This window comes from Triticum dicoccoides, chromosome 3A, assembly GCF_002162155.2.
Source record: "Triticum dicoccoides isolate Atlit2015 ecotype Zavitan chromosome 3A, WEW_v2.0, whole genome shotgun sequence".
NCBI lineage: Eukaryota > Viridiplantae > Streptophyta > Magnoliopsida > Poales > Poaceae > Triticum > Triticum dicoccoides.
Window position 1 is genome coordinate 366,494,648 of NC_041384.1, and position 12,472 is coordinate 366,507,119.

The window sequence follows — 12,472 nt, forward strand, 5'->3', positions numbered from 1 at the left end:
TTGATACAGGTTTGATGGCTATACCCCTATTACAATACAAGGGGCTCAACGCGCGCAAACAAGTGACAATTAGGCTCAACTTTACTCATTTTGAACTGTACATGGTTTATTTAGTATAACCTACCTTTTGCACGATGACTTTTCAATTAAGTTCCTTTCTTTTTCAGATGACCATCATGCTACACCCGTCCAGAATACGGCACAACGGAGACACAGGCACAGACGTGCAGCAGGGACCCGTTCCAAGGATTCTTTTTAGATTAAGACCCTGTGTAAACCTTTTTTACTGTCTCTTGTTGATACACATCCCTCGGATTCTCAGTACAATTGAGAAGGATGCTGACGTATTGGCATGTGGCCACGTCAGAATACTGCACGTACCTGGACACCAGGGGCTTATTCAAAGGGCACTGTTTCGATCCGGTTTACAACATAAAGACCGAATACCCTAAGGAGTGTTTGGCGTCGTGAGTTTGGCCGTATATGCATCAGCTCCGAATCATGTCTTTGGTCAAATGTTGGGTTTACCCGGCTCCTGTGTTTTGCTGCCTTACGTTCCACTCTATCGGCTAAGGCGGCACTAGGAGAACTACTACGATTGTGCCCTGGTTCATCCGGACGAGCACCTCAGTAGAGAAAGCCAAAAACTGGCTGTCATGATATAGCGTGAGACTGGTCAACCACTCGATGACCTAGCGGAATCTTCGGGATTCCTCCGCCTTAACGAAGGGCCGTTTCCCGGCCAGGCATGTACGCGCCCTGAATCCGGATGAGCGCGGAGCCACCAGGGGCTATATAGTAGCCCCACTGTCAAACTCCTCTGGCTAAGTGAAAGTGTTAAAGCATTATAGTCCGATTGCCTAGTTCGCTGCGCTATCACCTCCTTAATGGACCAAGAAGTTGGATCAAGTGTGAACATGCGTCTTCTGCAAACACCCCCGTATTATATGAGTGGGGGCTGAAGCCGACGACTGCCATATTTCAGGTTATATACATATATACATAAATGGCCGCATAGGAGGCATCATAGCACTTTCGGGCAAAAGTATAAATACAACCTTGATAAATTCAATAAAACATTGTTCTTACAATGGGAATACATGTCACTTAAACATAATATTCTTCGAGCACTGAGCCTCTATCAAACGAGCGCCTTCAAGAACTTCTTCAAAGTAGTGCTCGGCAGCCACTCGGCCTATGGCCGAACCCGGTGCCGCAACAGTGCTGGCATCCATCTCCGCCCAGTATGTTTTGACACGGGCAAGGGCCATCCGCGAGCCCTCTATGCACGCCGACCTCTTTACAGCATCGATGCGTGGCACAACACCAAGGAATTGTTGCACCAAGCTAAAGTAGCTATTCGGCCTTGGCCCTCCTGGCCACAGATGATCCACTAAGGACCTCATGGCAAGTCTGGATAATCTATGGAGCTCAGCCCAACTGGTTAATCGCTCATTCAGCAACAGCGGACGGACTGGAGCGTGAAACTGTGACCAGAACAGCTTCTCCACTTCAGGACCCTTCTGATCCTTGAAGTACCCGGCCGCATCAGCAGCACTTGCAGCCAAATCCATGTACTCGTCCGCAGAACTCCATAGCCGGTCTAGAGGAGCATATTTTGGATCTCCAAACTTAGTCCGTAACAAGAAGGGCTTCCCAGAAACGATATCCGCAGCTTGATTCAGCTCCTCCTTCGTCGCTCTAATTTTGGAGCGGGCTTCCTTGGCAGCCACCCGGGCCTTCTCCTGGTCCGTCACCTTCGCCCGGTTTTCCTCTTCAAGAAGCTGGTAACAGTCAGGAGCATCTTTTAACTCCACAACCATCTTGGCAATTTTTTCTTTGCTCTCGCAATGTGAGGCCTGTTCGGCCCTTAAACCCTCGGCCACCTTTAAAGCGGCCGCATTGCTGCTCCTTGCGTGCTCCTTAGCTTGGGCAAATTCCGCCCGAAGGGTCTCCACGGCGGCAGCTCGATCTACAGGCACAACATATTGAAGATACTAGCATCATGCTGCTCTTACTATGTGACGATCACCAGAAAAATCACTGACCATGTGCCTCGTCAAGCCGCTTGTTGACAAGCACGATGTCGGCATCTGCCGCATCCAGCTGCCGCCTTAGTTCGGCAAACCCGTCAGTCCGGCTAGCCACCGGAGCTTCAACCACCTACACATAAAGGCGGTCTGGTTATTACCTGGGACTATGATCCTCTGTTTGCCGCCGTTTTTCGATGACAACAAGAGTCTCAGGGGCTACTATCTACACAGGGCACATCTAAAACCGTGCGGTACTGTCAAAAATGTACATCATTTCACGTACCTCAAAACCCGTCAGTAGACTCAGAAAGGCTTCATGCAACCCGCTTTCGGTGGACGAAATCCTTTCAATCACCGTACCCATCAACGTGCAGTGCTCTTCTGAGATAGCCGCTTGCTCTAGCAGATCCCTTAGTATGTCCGACCGCACACCAGATGGTGCCGGACTCTTTTGATTGCTCTGTTCAAGAGCCGGATACTGAGGACTTCGGGTGGCCATAGGATTACCTTCTGGCCTTGCCGGACCAGGAGAAATCCTCCGCGACGACACCTCGGGGTCGCCCGCCTCGTGAGGTGGTGTGGCAGGGGGAGGCGTTTCGCTCTCCATCATCTCTGGAAGAAGATCCCCTGAAGACGAGCTCTGCTGAGAAGGGCTAAGATCTGAACTTCAAGATAAATGCTTCGGTTGTTTTCCTCAGAAGTAAAGCGAGATATTTTCATTATTAAGTATCCTTTTACTTACAACTCGGTGGAGGGACGATCCCCTTGAGGGCATAGTGCGGCTAGGGTAGCCCCCGAGGCAGGACCCTCCGGCGAAGATTTCTTCCCCCGTTTGGAGACCATTGTCTCCGGGTCCTCGGAGGCGGTCCTCTTCCTTCCCTGGGGAGAGGAAGTTTCAGTCCCTCCTCCCCGGCTAACCTCCTTCGCGGAGGCGCTAACCTCCTTGTTCCCCCCTTTATCTTCTCCCAAGGGCGCTTGATAAGGCGCGATCTCCAGCATCCTGGTTAGCACGGGATTTGGTGAGGTCTCAGGGAGGGGGGCCGGACACCTGATCAAATTTGCCTTCTCTATCCAATCCTGGACCAAGAGCGGTTTTTCTTTTTTAGGGCAATGTTGCTATGAATAAAACGGACAGTGTGTTCGGACGCTGGGCTACTTACTTGGGTATCCGAGCGATTGCAGCTCAGACCTGCATCCTCAGTGATGTCCGGACACATTATTTGTGGTCCGAAGAACAATTTGTACATCTCTTCGTGCGTCATGCCGAGGAAATGTTGGATAGCTCGCGGTCCTTCCGGGTTGAATTCCCACATGCGAAGGGGTCGGCATTTGCAAGGCTGGACTTGACGGACTAGCATAAGTCGCACTACCATAACCAGACTGATATCTCTCTCGAAGAGATCTCGGATACGGCTTTGCAGTATTGGCACGTCCTTGGCTGGACCCCATCTCAGCCCCCTGCTGATCCATGACATCAGTTGTGGTGGAGGGCCTAAGCGAAAGGCGGGGGCAGCTACCCACTTGGCACTTCGGGGAGCTGTGATGTAGAACCACTCCAGCTGCCACAATCCGGACACCTTTGGGAAGTAACCCTCAGGCCAGGGAGCGTCAGCAATTTTGCTTATTGAAGCGCCTCCGCACGTTGCGTGCCGCCCCTCGATCATCTTCGGCTTCACATCAAAGGTCTTGAGCCACATGCCAAAGTGAGGGGTAATGCGGAGGAAGGCCTCGCATACGACAATAAATGTCGAGATGTGAAGAAGGGAATCCGGGTCCAGATCGTGAAAATCTAGCCCGTAATAGAACATAAGACCCCTAACAAAGGGATCCAGAGCGAGGCCTAGTCCTCGGAGGAAGTGGGAGATGAACACGATGCTCTCGTTGGGTTCGGGAGTAGGGACGACCTGCCCTCGGGCAGGCAGCCGATGCGAAATTTTGGCGGTCAGATATCTAGCCTCTCTCAATTTCTGGATGTCTTCCTCCGTAATGGAGGAAGGCATCCACCGACCTTGAAGGTTGGATCCGGACATAGTTGAAGGTCCGAGGTGCCTAAACCTGAGCTTTGGGTGTTGGAACTCGATGCGAGAGGCGGATTCGGTTAAGATTGAGAGGAAAAGGCCTTGCCCCCTTTATAAAGAGGGTGAATATCAAGCGTCCTCCTCGTGGCCGTTTGGGACTTGTCTAAGATTTAGGAGTCCTACTAATAGGCACGGTTGAGTTACCCACGTCCGTATTAATGGGAATCCCGTAATAAGGGGACACGATCTTTGCTTCGACAAGACGTGCCAAGGAAACCGCCTCGTGAAACACGCTGAGATAGGTTAGGAAAAACGATTCGAATAAAGACCTGGCTGTGGTGTGATGTCACACTACGGGGTATCTCAGCAGATTAGATTTGTGTAAATATTATTCCCTCTACGGTGGTATGTGGAACTTATTTTGTAGAGCCGGACACGATCCTCGTGTTCAAAATCTTCTATGAAGTATTTAGAGGAGGAACCCGCCTTGCAATGCCGAAGACAATCTGCGCCGCCGGACTCATCGTCATTGAAGCCTGGTTCAGGGGGTACTGAGGGAGTCCTGGGTTAGGGGGTATCCGGATAGCCGGATTATATCCTTTGGCCGGACTGTCGGACTACGAAGATACAAGATTGAAGACTTTGTCCCGTGTCCGGATGGGACTCTCCTTGGCGTGGAAGGCAAGCTTGGCAATACGGATATGTAGATCTCCTTCCTTGTAACCGACTCTGTGTAACCCTAGCCCCCTCCGATGTCTATATAAACCGGAGGGTTTTAGTCCGTAGGACAACATACAATCATACCATAGGCTAGCTTCTAGGGTTTAGCCTCTCTGATCTCGTGGTAGATCAACTCTTCTAGTACTCATATTATCAAGAATAATCAAGCAGGACGTAGGGTTTTACCTCCATCAAGAGGGCCCGAACCTGGGTAAAACATCGTGTCCCCTGCCTCTTGTTACCATCCGCCTCAGACGCACAGTTCGGGACCCCCTACCCGAGATCCGCCGATTTTGACACCAACAGTTGCACCACATTTCCCAACACGCTCGATCCCCTTTGGCCGGACACACTTTCCTGGGTCATGCCTAGCCTTGGAAGATCAACACGTCGCAACCCTACCTAGGCACAACAGAGAGGTCAGCACGCCGGTCTAACTCATATGTGCGCAGGGGTCTAGGCCCATCGCCCATTGCACACCTGCACGTTGCATATGCGGCCGGTGAGTAGACCTAGCAACCTCCATTACAAAGGAAGTTGCGTTACGCGGTCCAACCCGGCGCGCGCCGCTCAGTCGCTGGCGTCAAGAAGGCTTCGGCTGATACCACGACGTCGAGTGCCCATAACTATTCCCGCATAGTTGGTTAGTGCATATAGGCCACTGGCGAGACTCAGATCAAATACCAAGATCTCGTTAAGCGCGTTATTTTGAAGTAACAACGGACGCCGACCAGGGCGAGGCCCACCTCTCTCCTAGGTGGTCTCAACCTGCCCTGTCACTCTGCCACAAAGTAACCATCAGGGGGCTGTCGGGAACCCAGGCCCATCACTACCTGGATGGAACCACATGCCCCTTCAGCCCCCATCTACGAACAGTAACATAAGTATGTAAAAATATATAGTATATGTACCCGTGATCACCTCCCGAAGTGATCACGGCCCAGTAGTATAGCATGGCGGACGGACAAGAGTGTAAGGTCACTGATGATAAACTAGCATCCTATATTAAGCATTTAGGATTGCAGGTAAAAGTGTCAACAATTGTAGCAACAATGACAGGCTATGCAGCAGAATAGGATTAATCGAAACTAGTAACATGCTACACTACTCTAATGCAAGCAGTAGAGAGAAGAATAGGCGATATCTGGTGATCAAGGGGGGGGGGGGCTTGCCTAGTTGCTTTGACAAGGAGGGGTCGTCGTCGATGTAGTCAATCACAGGGGTATCGGCAGCAGTCTCGGGGTCTACCAAAAAGAAGTAACGGAGGGGAACACAATAAATAATAGAGCAATCAAAGTATCACAAAGCATAACATGGCAATACGCGGTGCTAGGGGTGGCCTAACGTGGTACTAGGTGCTACTGGCGAAGGGGGAAAACATCCGGGAAAGTATTCCTGATGTTTGACGTTTTCAGACAGGTGAACTGGAGGTGGATTGTTGCATGTTCGCTATGCTAGGGACGTGTGGTGGACGAACGGACTACGTATTCGGATTCGTCTCGTCATTCTGAGCAACTTTCATGTATAAATCTTTTTCATCCGGGTTACGGTTTATTTTGTATGATTTTTCAAAGTTTTAATTTCTGAAATTTTGTTGGATTTAATTTAATTTCATAAAATAATAGGGAAATGCTACGTGTACCCAGAAGTGTAGACAGCCAGTGGCTGACTGGTGGGGGCCCATGGGCCTAGTTGACCCAGACAAAGGGTTGACTGGTTAACTACACTATTTGTGGGGCTCACCTGTAAGTGTCACATTTTAATAAGAACTAAATTAACAATTTTAGTTAGATGTGGAGCCCGTTAGTCAGGGGGTTAGTGGGGAGTTAGTGATTAAATTAAAGAGGGGGGTTAGGCCTTAACTGAAATCGGACCGTCCCAGGCGGAAGTGGCCGAAGCCACGGCGGGGCGTGAGCACGCCCTCAACAGAGGTACAACGCGGCCTAGCGTGGCAGGCAGGGCGCACCCAGCGCGGCAGGGCGCAGGGGCGCCGCGGAGATGGGCGCTGCCGCCCGAAGACGGACGCAGACGCATGGGGACGACGTGCAGCGGCGGTTCGATGGCGACGAGCAGGAGAGAGGCCACGACGGCAGGCAAGCAGGGCGTGGACAGTGCGGGGGCTAGGCGGTAGCGGCGCAACATTGACGAGCGAGAGCAGCAGGCATCGATGAGATGCAGAAGTAGCAGGCGGCGGCGAGGGTGAGCGTCGGGCGAGGCGGGCGCAGGCGGCTGAAGGCGGAGCGGGCGGGGGCGACGGCACGCGTCGGCGTGGGCCAGTGGCGGCCAGGGGGTACGGGCAGCGGAGGGGGTGAGCGGCGCATGACGAGCAACGGGGCCATGACGAGCGTGAGCGTCAGGGAGCGTAGCACGCGTAGGCGGGCATGGCCGGCGGCTTGCGGTGCGGAAAAAGGGTGTGCGGGCGCGCGGAGCTTCGGAACCGACGGCGACAACATTCTACGACATCAAATCGAAGAGGCAAAAGGGGGAATCGGTATAGGGGCTCACACGGGGTGCTTGTGGACGAGGTTGGGAGGTCGGAGGCGGCCCCGACCAGCGGCAACCGACGACGAACAGAGGCGACGGCCGATGGCGGGGATCGACGCTAGCGTTTTTGATGCGGAGTCCCAGTCCAATCCAGTAGGCATGGACGACGTGGACGACGACGTCGAAGCTCACAGACGCGATATCAGGCGACGAGGAGCTCGGTGGCCACGTGGAGGAGGTCGTCCATGGTGACAACTATGGTAGCTTCGATGAAGACGATGGGGGCGAGTGAGAGGGAGGGCAAATGGGGGTCTAGGGTTCCAGAGGGAGAGGGAGGCTATTGGGGATGTTCTTATTCACGTAGGGGAGCCGCGCGATGGACGGCGCATGGCCATCTGCGACCATGGCGGCCGGATGAGTGCCACGGTCTCCTGTGAACAGGAGGAAGGAGAGGCGCAGTTGGGCTGGGCCGGCTGTGCACTATGCACTATGTCCCAGTCCACCAGTAGTTTCTTTCTTTCCTTTTTATTTTCTTCTTTTTTTGTATTCTGCATTCTATTTTCTTTTGCTATCAAATGAATTTATTTAGTTACAAAATTTAGCACACAAATACAAGTCAATACTCAGGAGTTGTCCAAAAAGTTTGAGGTCAGTTTGGCTTAAATAAATATTTTCTTATTTTGAAAAGGCTACTTTATTTGTTGTTGGACCACTTTATAAATTTCTAGGGATTAATTGTTAGGTCAAATAATGTTGGTTTCGACATGACTATGATCAGGGGAATTTATAGAACATTGTGGACATTTTTCTTTTACTATTTGAAGAAATAATTTATTTGACTTAATTTTAAATTGAAATTGGCTTTGATTTTTATTTAGTTGCAATTTGGCATGGTTAAACTTGATGACATGGCACCATTAGTGTGAGGTCACTGTAGCATGACACTGGGGGTGTTACAAATCTCCTCCACTACAAGAAATCTCGTCCCGAGATTTAAGAGGGGGAGTAAGAGAGGGGGGGGGTCTGGTTACGAAATTCTAACGAGTCTTCTCGGTCCTGATTGCCCTTAATGAAGTGGTTGACCAATGGCATTGATGTCTACATTACTTTGCTTCAGGCCATCATGATGAAGTCATCTTCCTTTTTGCGAGAACTCCGTCGTACTTACGAAAGAATAAGGGGGGTATTCCGGGAGAACGGGCCTCTTCAAGGTTGACTATCTGGTAGATATCAGCGGGGAAGGTGGCAGAAAGTAACTCTCGAATTTTAACTTTACAAGATATCGAGAGCAAAGTAAGAAGGTATCATGAGAAGTTTCGAGCAGGCAGGCAGTCATTCAATGCCTAAAAACATGACGTAAAATGGGTTCAGAGCAGCGAGAATAAGTATTGTGTCTGATACCAGAATTGATTATCTCTTGGAAGGTGGCTCGTGAATTACATATGAGGTCGAGAGGAATAACTTTGGGAACAAGGGGGGGTGTACAGGAGGGTCATGTTTCGATCCTGTGGAACTGTGGGTTATGGGCCCACCATGTGGTTTAAAAGTAGAAGGAGCAGTGACATCTTTGCATGGTCATGATAGCAAGGCATGCCAGAGGGTAGCCTATCAATTATGTCGGCAACAAGCATTGGTACCAAGGGCGAGGGACGAAGAGAACCATTTTCCTGCTCGTTGAATGAGGCAGACCAATAGGCAAAGTTCTTATCCATCGATGGTTACCGGAATGCTATCAACAAAAGCAACATGGTCTTATTGACACGGTTGTACACCAAGGTGTTTACATAAGCAGAAGAATACTACTAGTTAGATCATATAGATCACAAGAAAGGTTAAATAAAACAATGGAAAGGAAAAATGTGATCATCAGATTAAACAGAACAACTGAAAGGAAAATGTGTTTAAACACATATTTCAAGGGTATATCCTTCCCAAGGACAAGTAGAGCATGATATCCATGACAAGATATAATGTAGAAAACTCTTTAGGTAGGGGATAGAAATTTCATGACATTACCCATACAACGGTGTTTGGATAATTGAGTAGGAAACATTTAGCATTGGCTTCAAATGTTCTTGTTGAAAATCGGAATACCATAGACATGCTTGGAGATAGCATTGACATGGTCAATAGGTGAAGATCAGACTTTGGAAACACAAAGGATCCATCGGGAATAACTTGTAGAATAAGTCTTACAATTTGCTCATGGAAGAATGGATAACCTTGCTGAAAAGGAATCTATAACAACGGGGCATCGAGCCAGGTGTGCTAGGAACGACATCACCTTACCGGGTCACATCAAGACCAATGTGATAACTCTTGGAAATATGTTCCAACCATCATATCTGACCGAGATTCAAATCTGAGTGGTGTTAAGATAACTCAAACTCAGGATGCCTCAGAAGAAAGGTGCAACACAAATTGTCAAGATGACATTGTAAGACTCTCGGGAATTGAACTATGGAAGTGAGTTCTGAAAAAGAGTTCATCATTAAATCAAGGAGAAGATGAGAATGTGGATGATGGACTCAGCGACCATTCATCGAGAATTCCAAAAAGATGGATTTCCACAATTATGTGAACAAGGATATAATCGTTTGTCCGATCGAATGATATAATGAGGTATGCTCGAGGAAAACATACACAATTAATCATTGGTTGACAGGTGCACCCAAAACATGGGTTTAGGTAGCATGATCAATGCTAGGATGATGAGTCAATAACCGATCACATGAAGAAAGAAACTATCATTCGTAACTTACAAGCAATAGGGTTGCTAGAAGTTTTGAATTCACACATCATAGTTCATTTGTCGGCATTCCGGTTATAAACAACACGGGGACCAAGAAGGAATGGTGATGGTGAGAAGTATCACTTGTATCAAGAATTCTCAAGAGGTGGTGAAATCCCCACAATGGTCTTGACATAAAAGGTGGTAATATTCCAAGGTAAAGAAGAACAAATGCTGGATAGCAAGGAACTCAAGGTATAACACAAAAACACGAACAAGTTTGTGTTGGAGAGAAGGCAATAAAGTGGCGCATGATAACACAAATCATCGAGGGCAAGGATGCTATTTCTTGTCATGAATTCAATAGATATCCTGGAAGGAGTCAAAATGTTGATGATGATCAAGAATTTTTTTGTCAAGAGGCTCCATGAATATGTAATAGATCGACGATGAGATCAAGTCAAAGGAATGATGAAGCGGAAGGTTAATGGAACCAAGGGTACGACACAAAACTCCAAACCAAGATTGCTATTCAAAGCGAAATGATATGATGAGGAAGATCGACATAAGCTTAGTTCATCGTCGAAAATTGTGCTCCAGGAAGAAGGACCAGGTAGCATAGTTAAAATTTAGCACGCTAATGATATAGCCGATCAGGCTAGGACTGACTTAAATGATTATTAACTCATAAGCAACAAAAAATAATCAGAGTGTGGAATCGATCCACTTTTCGGTGTTCTTGAGTGACTAATAAGTCAGAACCCGAGGGGAAATTGGAATCGATGAGAATAATAGTTAACGAAGAACTCATAAGAAGTTATGTAGTTTTGTGATATTCTCGAGATACCAGAGGGTATACTCGAAGGTAGAGCAGAATAGAGGTTGGATAGGTGTAATGATCTGCAGAAGACAAGTACTTCAACTTGTCCGAGAAAAGGAATCAAATAATATCAATATGGCCGGATCCACGATTGCAAAATACCATATCCCAAATATAAGATGAACTTATACCGAGGGAATAATTAATTTAAGAGTAGCTTCCATGATAAGATCTACATCGTGTCCATGGGCATGAACACAAAGTCCAAGGTCGACTCCCACTTCTTCAATGCATAACCTTTCATTTACTGCTCTACTAAAAATGATTTGAGCGTGAAGATCTACCTAGTGAATTACCAGAGGAGTATGAACCTTGGTGAACTTTCGAGTTCACACAGATTAAGGAATACATAGGTCCAACCCATCGGACCTCTTAGGAACATATACCACGAACTTCAGGATTAAATAACATAAGCTCAAAAGTAGAGCATGATTGACCAAAGTAGATGATACAATTTATCAAAGGCATTATTTATCCAAGGAAGGGCTCACAAAGGGTCTGGTGGTCCAGAAGGGATCTGATGTGAGCATCGATACTCAACCAGAGGAAGAAAGAATGCAAGGAGATCAGATTATAGAAACAACTGACTAACTCAAAGTTCAAATGCAAAGGAATTATGAATTCCAAGACAAGGGATCAGAAGCAATGCTCTGATTAGGGATGGATAAGTTGAATAGCCTTAGGGGTACAATCGATGGCAATTTGATTGGTCGAGATCCAGCTCATGTTTAAAATGACGTCTGAGCCAGGAGGATGAATTCTAGGATCTGATTGAGGATTGCAAGCATTCGCAACATATTGAATTAACGGACTCAAAATGATAATGACAAAGGATGCCAATAAGATTACCATACTTACGGGATTAAACATAATTCAAGCAATAATTTCAAGAGCAATAGGCGGTTGAGAATTTCGGAAGATCGAATGGTATTTCGAAGACTTTTGTGAAATACTTGAATCAACCGGGATGAGCGTATACTCGGTAAGTGTGAGGAATTATCCATAGGGGTATTCATGTGGCAAAGAACTGCAAGTCAGTAGGCACAACGTATTATCGGAACAATAGAGAGGATTTCGAGGTATCTTTAATAACAAGATCAACGGGGAACGATTGTATGAATGGCAAGTGTACGTGGTTATCCATAGAGGTTTATCGATGGATGGGAATTGCAAAAGCGAAGGCACAAAGTCTTGAGAGAACATCATAGAGTATCCTCGGAATCTTCTGGTGCAGCAGACGATCATCGGTAATAAGGTGCTCTCCAGGTGAAAGTGATCACGAGATCCTAATGTTAGAGTTAGCAAAATTTATTTAACCTGAATAGAAGAGAGATCAGAGTCCCAGAGCATAGGTCGAGGAATAAAAGATCCTAATACCACCCAATGGCGACGTGGGCCCGTAGGACACACAACCATGTTAGTAAAAGTTTTGTAGTGACTAGACTCGACTTCGGCCAAGGTGTGTGGAAGGGGGATTCCTACAAGCAGTCGGCTCTGATACCAACTTGTGACGCCCCCGATTTGACCGTACACTAATCATACACGCAAATGTGTACGATCAAGATCAGGGACTCACGGGGAGATATCACAACACAACTCCAGACAC